We start from the raw sequence: 6,100 nt of genomic DNA, 5'->3' as shown, positions 1-6,100 counted from the left end.
TGCAACTTACTGACGGAGAGAAAATGGAAAATTGTATACTTTCCTATCTGTAATTTTCCTTTCCTGACGCCAATACATGGCAGCATACAATGGGTATGGCTCCGCCCCCAGCCCAATCACAAGACCAGTTATACTATAAATTAAAGTCCGCCTCCCAAGGCCACCATTCTCGTAACAAGTACTCAATGCGAAAGCCATGGGAGGGTCCTGTATGCTGCCATGTACTGGCGTCAGGAAATAGGTGTTGAGAGCAATGATGCACGTGAAGGAAAAATATTTGAGGTTCTGGATCTTAACTTGATGCAACTTACTGACGGAGAGAAAATGGAAAATTGTATACTTTCCTATCTGTAATTTTCCTTTCCTGACGCCAATACATGGCAGCATACAATGGGTATGGCTCCGCCCCCAGCCCAATCACAAGACCAGTTATACTATAAATTAAAGTCCGCCTCCCAAGGCCACCATTCTCGTAACAAGTACTCAATGCGAAAGCCATGGGAGGGTCCTGTATGCTGCCATGTACTGGCGTCAGGAAAGGAAAATTACCGATAGGTAAGTATACAATTTTCCTGACGCCTACATGGCAGCATACAATGGGATCTAACGAGGACACAACCAGGGAGGGCAATTTTGAGATATTTATTTATTTGTTACGAGAATGGTGGCCTTGGGAGGCGGGCTTTCATTTATAGTATAACTGGTCCTGTGATTGGGCCGGGGGCGGAGCCATACCCATTGTATGCTGCCATGTAGGCGTCAGGAAATTGTCATTATTATTTTATTATTATTCAGGATTTATATCGCACCAACAGTTGGCCCAGTGGCTTAAAATAAAGACAGTTAAGGAGGGTCCTGCTTGTGCGAGCGTATGGAAGAGCGAGTGATGGAAAGGTAATAACTATGTGAAATAAATAGAATACTAATTTTTTATGTTTAGTTGATTTGTTTGGTATCCATTATGATAGTAGCTGAAGAAGAGACGACTGAACAGGGAGCTTCTAAGGATAAACATCACGAATGCCACTGCCAACAACAACATTTGGAAATGCTTACCTGGTAGATTATTATTATTATACCGGATTTATAGAGCGCCAACAGTTTGCGCAGCGCTTTACAATATAAGGAAGACATTACAATCACAATACAAATCAAAACAAGATGGTAAGGAGGGCCCTGCCCATGAGGGCTTACAATCTAAAAGGGAGGGACCAGTGATACATGAGGAGGTGGCTGTGTGGGGATGAATTGTTTGAGAATGTGATATTTCAGTGGTTAGGTTGAGGTGGGATAGGCTTCCCTGAAGAGATGAGTCTTAAGGGATCGCCTAAAAGCAGTCAGAGTGGGAGATAGACGGACAGGTTGGGGTAGAGAGTTCCATAGGATGGGAGAGACTCTAGTGAAGTCCTGGAGGCGAGCATGGGAGGAGTTGATGAGGGAGCTGGAGAGCAGGAGGTCTTGTGAAGAGCGGACGGTTAGGGTAATACTTTGAGACAAGGTTGGAGATATATCCGGGGGCGGAGTTGTGGATTGCTTTATAAGTGGTTGTTAATATTTTGAATGTTATCCTTTGGGCTATTGGAAGCCAGTGCAGGGATTGGCAGAGAGGGGCGGGGGGATGGAAGCCAGTGTAGGGATTGGGAGAGGGGGGTTGCAGACACTGAGCGGTTCGTTAGGTGAATGAGTCTAGCAGCTGCATTCATGATAGACTGAAGGGGGAGGAGCCTGTGTAGAGGTCGGCCAATGAGGAGGGAGTTGCAATAGTCAAGACAAGAGATAACAAGGGAGTGGATGAGTAGTTTTGCGGTCTCATTGGTGGGGAAGGGGCGTACTTTGGAGATGTTACGGAGGTGAAGGCGGCAGGATTTGGATAGTGATTGGACGTGGGGAAGAAAGGTGAGGTCCGAGTCAAGGATGACCCCTAGGACCTTGGAATGGAGTGGAGGGTTGGATAGTTGTGTTAACCATCTCAAGGGAAAAGTTGGGGGAAGGTGCACGGACACTGCAATACAGTACAATGATGGACAACAATTGCCATTTGGTAAAGGAAACATTTCCTGATGGTATAGAGTATGCGGTGTTCTAAATGGAGTAGGAATGTCCCTCAAGAGGTGTCCACCAGAAAAAATTAAAGAAGAGGAGAAAGCTGGAGAACCCTTACAGTAGTAGTATTGGAAAAAATATGTGCAATACTAAAAGTATTTTTTTAAATCTTTTAAAACCGTATACTGTAATAAAAAAAAAAACATTGCACACAATAAATATGTGACAGATTATTAATTCATATATTTAAAATAAGTGTAGCAAAATAATTGCTGATCAGTAACTCCTCAGTGTGGGACCATATAACCAGTTGGATTGTGCTGGAATAGATAGATATACACATTAATGAGGAAAAATAACACAAATAACATGATGATTTATAAGTTACTTTATTGAACTGAAACATGAAACAATTATAAGGAAGAAATAAGGGCATACTTAGAAAATATTTATTATTCGCAGAGAATTTTTCTAAAAGTCATTCTGAGGGATCACCAGCAGGAGGAAGGAGGTCCTGATTCCCCTATATAGATCTTTATTATCACTAGAGGGATCCCCAGCAGGGGGAAAGAGGTCCTGATTCCTCTATATAGATCCCCAGCAGGAGGAAGGAGGTCCTGATCCCTCTATATAGATCTTTATTATCGCTAGAGGGATCCCCAGCAGAAGGAAGGAGGTCCTGATTCCTCTATATAGATCTTTATTATCACTAGAGGGATCCCCAGCAAGAGGAAGGAGGTCCTGATTCCTCTATATAGATCTTTATTATCACTAGAGGGATAAAAAATGGGCAGACTTGATGAACCATTGGGGTCTTTTTCTGTCATCACTCTTCCATGGTTCTATATTTATACATTTATTGATAAAGCTCTGAATATGATATTCACTAAACCTTCGCTGGTGGTGTATCATTCAATTTATATTAAAATCCATTCACCAGGAATGTTCACCTGCAGTGAATATTTGATGAAACTCAGATTCACTGCTGTAGAAATATGCCTCATAGTTTGCAATAGTTACTATCTATTTAAATTGATACTTATTTTTGCTTAAAAAATAAAAAATAAAATAAGTATAAATAACATATTCATTTGGGATATTTTTCTTCAGTATATTGTTTTTAGCTAAAAAATCCTTGCAGGGTTTTCCCTCGGAGGTGCCCACAAATATATATATATTTACTGGAGCTGATTGAATGTTATTTCAGTCAGACTGGGAAGTGTTGCAAAATATTGTCAGTGTTATTGGAAGAATCTCACATAGACAATAAGGAGGAGAGACTGCTGGACTGGTGAGAATACTTACTTATTTTTTTCAAATTTTTTCATCCTTTTAATAATTTATTTCTCATTTATACACAAAATAAATTCTGTTTCTTTTACTTTGTTTCACACGGCAAAGACTACTATTGGAAGAGCTGAGGAGAAAACATTGTGGTTCAGTTACTACAGAAGTTGAGAATCTTTACACAACAAATTGTGTTGATTTTCAATTCAACAACATGAAAAGCCAAAATCCTTGTTTACTTATTTCATCTGAGCAATTAAATATTTATGCAATGTATTGTGTGACAATTCTCAACTCCTTTAGTAAACCAGCTTGATTTCATTCACCTGGCCCTATTATTGAAAATTATGGTAAACTTTAAAAAGGCCAAATGTATTTGGCAAAAGCAAATCTGTTACATGAAACAATCTGATTTGTGGATTCAATAAACACTTAGAAAATTGCAATTATGATCATATACACCGATCAGCCATAACATTCTGAGCACCGCCTAATATTGAGTAGTTCCCCCTTCTCCTGACCCGTCCAGGCATAGACCCCACTAGACCTTTGATGGTGTGCTGTGGTATCTGGATGACACCCCTAATATTGAGTAGGTCCCCCTTCTCCTGACCCCTCCAGACATGGACTCCACCTGACCTCTGAAGGTGTGCTGTGGTATCTGGCACCAAGCCGTCAGTAGCAGATCCTTGAAGTCCTGTAAGTTGTGAGGTGATCGGCCTCCATGGATTGGACTTGTTCTTCCAGCACATCCCACAGATGATCGATTGGGTTGAGATCTGGAAAATTTGGAGGCCAAGTCATCACCTCAGACTCGTTGTTGTGTTCCTCAAACCATCCCTTAATCATTGTTGCAGTGTGGCCGGGCTCATTATTCTGCTGGGAGAGGACACTGCCATCAGGAAATACTGTTTACATGAAGAGGTGTACTTGGTCAGTAACAATGTTTAGGTCGGTGGTACATGTCAAAGTAACATCCACATGAATGGCCGGACCCAAGGTTTCCCAGCAGACACATTGTCAACATTGTCCAAAAGCATCACACTGACCCTCCACCCCCCCCGGCTTGTCTTCTTCCCATAGTGCATACTGGTGCCATCTCTTCCTCAGGTAAGTGACTCACACACCTGACCATCCACATGATGTAAAATAAAACATGATTTAACTCTTTCATCACTTTGATCTCCAGTATCTCTTCTACTGGATCAGACTACACTGGCCAGCCTTCCCTCCTCCTCCAGTGTATATAATAATCCGGCCACTCGGTGTATATAATAATCCGGCCACTCAGTGTATATAATAATCCGGCCACTCGGTGTATATAATAATCCGGCCACTCAGTGTATATAATAATCCGGCCACTCAGTGTATATAATAATCCGGCCACTCAGTGTATATAATAATCCGGCCACTCAGTGTATATGATATACCTATATACAATATACATTAAAAAGATTAGAGAACGTGTCTTTCACATTTTGATTTTATTTTTTATGGCAGGAACAATGAATTTACATGTAAACAATTGTACATCAGGAAAATCATTTTATCTCCTCTCCTTTGTCGTGTCCGGACATTCTCAGCTTATGATATTCACAGTTATATTTTTGATGTATTCATTGACTGTGTTGGGGAATGTGATTATCATTAGTCTCATTTGTCTGATATCTCACCTTCACACCCCCATGTATTTTTTCCTGTGTAATCTCTCCGTCCAGGACATCATTTATGTCTCAGACACTCTTCCTAAATTTTTAGCCATCACACAATCCGGTGATGACACAATCACTTTCCCGGCATGCTTCACCCAGCTGTTTATTTTGGTGTTTTGTGTTGGGGCGGAATTTCTGCTCCTCACATCCATGGCTTATGACCGATATATCGCCGTGTGTGTTCCTCTACATTATGCGGTTGCGATGAGAAAACTAGTTTGCATTTTACTTGCCGCTGTTTCTTGGTTTTTAGGATTCTTAAATGCAGCGACACAATCTTCTATATTATCATACGCCGCATATTGTAATTCCCACAATGTAGATCATTTTTACTGCGATTTGAAGGTCATCATAAAACTGGCCAGCAGTGACACCTCAATCATCCAGAATTATCTGACAGTGATTATCACCTTTTGTCTTGATTTTGACTTCCTATATCTGCATCATCTCCACCATCGCAAAGATACGGAGCTCAGAAGGAAGAGTCAAAGCTTTCTCCTGCTGCTCCTCCCATGTCACCACTGTGATATTGTTTTATGGCGGAGTGCTTGGCACCTATACAGTCCCAGAGTCTGGACGTTCTAAGGAACAGGACAAGCTGTTCTCCTTGCTGTACACAGCGCTGGTCCCACTTCTAAACCCCCTGGTCTATACCTTAAGAAACAAAGATGTATTGAGGGCAATGAAGCACATCAAGGAAAAATATTTGAGTTCCAAATAAGTTTAGAAAACAAAATATAGAAAGAATCAGTGGGGTAACAATCGCAATAGCCACCCAGGCGGCCGCTATGTGGCCCGGGGGACAGGGGGGCCCGGCCAGGACATCTCTAATGCCACGCGGGCCGGCTGGGTCGCTATGGCATCTCATGCTACTGGCTGTGACTGGCGGTTGTGAAGAGGCGTTACTCTCCACAGCAGCTGCTCAGTCAGTGAAAGCCAGCAGCGGCGGTGGAGGAGGCTAGACCCAGCAGTGGAGGTGGAGGCAGGGCCCGGGGTTGGCATCAAAGGAGGAGGCAGGGCCCGGCGATGGGGGAGGAGGCGGGGCTCATCACCGACGG

The 6,100-nt window shown here is 42.4% G+C and overlaps 1 pseudogene; it reads left to right on the top strand.

Moving 5' to 3' along the window:
- The first annotated feature begins 4,835 nt into the window (after positions 1–4,835).
- LOC108793432 lies at positions 4,836–5,763 on the top strand (annotated as a pseudogene).
- Positions 5,764–6,100: the final 337 nt, after the last annotated feature.

This window comes from Nanorana parkeri, unplaced genomic scaffold (genome assembly GCF_000935625.1).
Source record: "Nanorana parkeri isolate BGI_ZX_2015 unplaced genomic scaffold, ASM93562v1 scaffold748, whole genome shotgun sequence".
NCBI classification, from domain to species: Eukaryota; Metazoa; Chordata; class Amphibia; order Anura; family Dicroglossidae; genus Nanorana; species Nanorana parkeri.
This window is presented reverse-complemented; position numbering and strand designations above follow the sequence as displayed.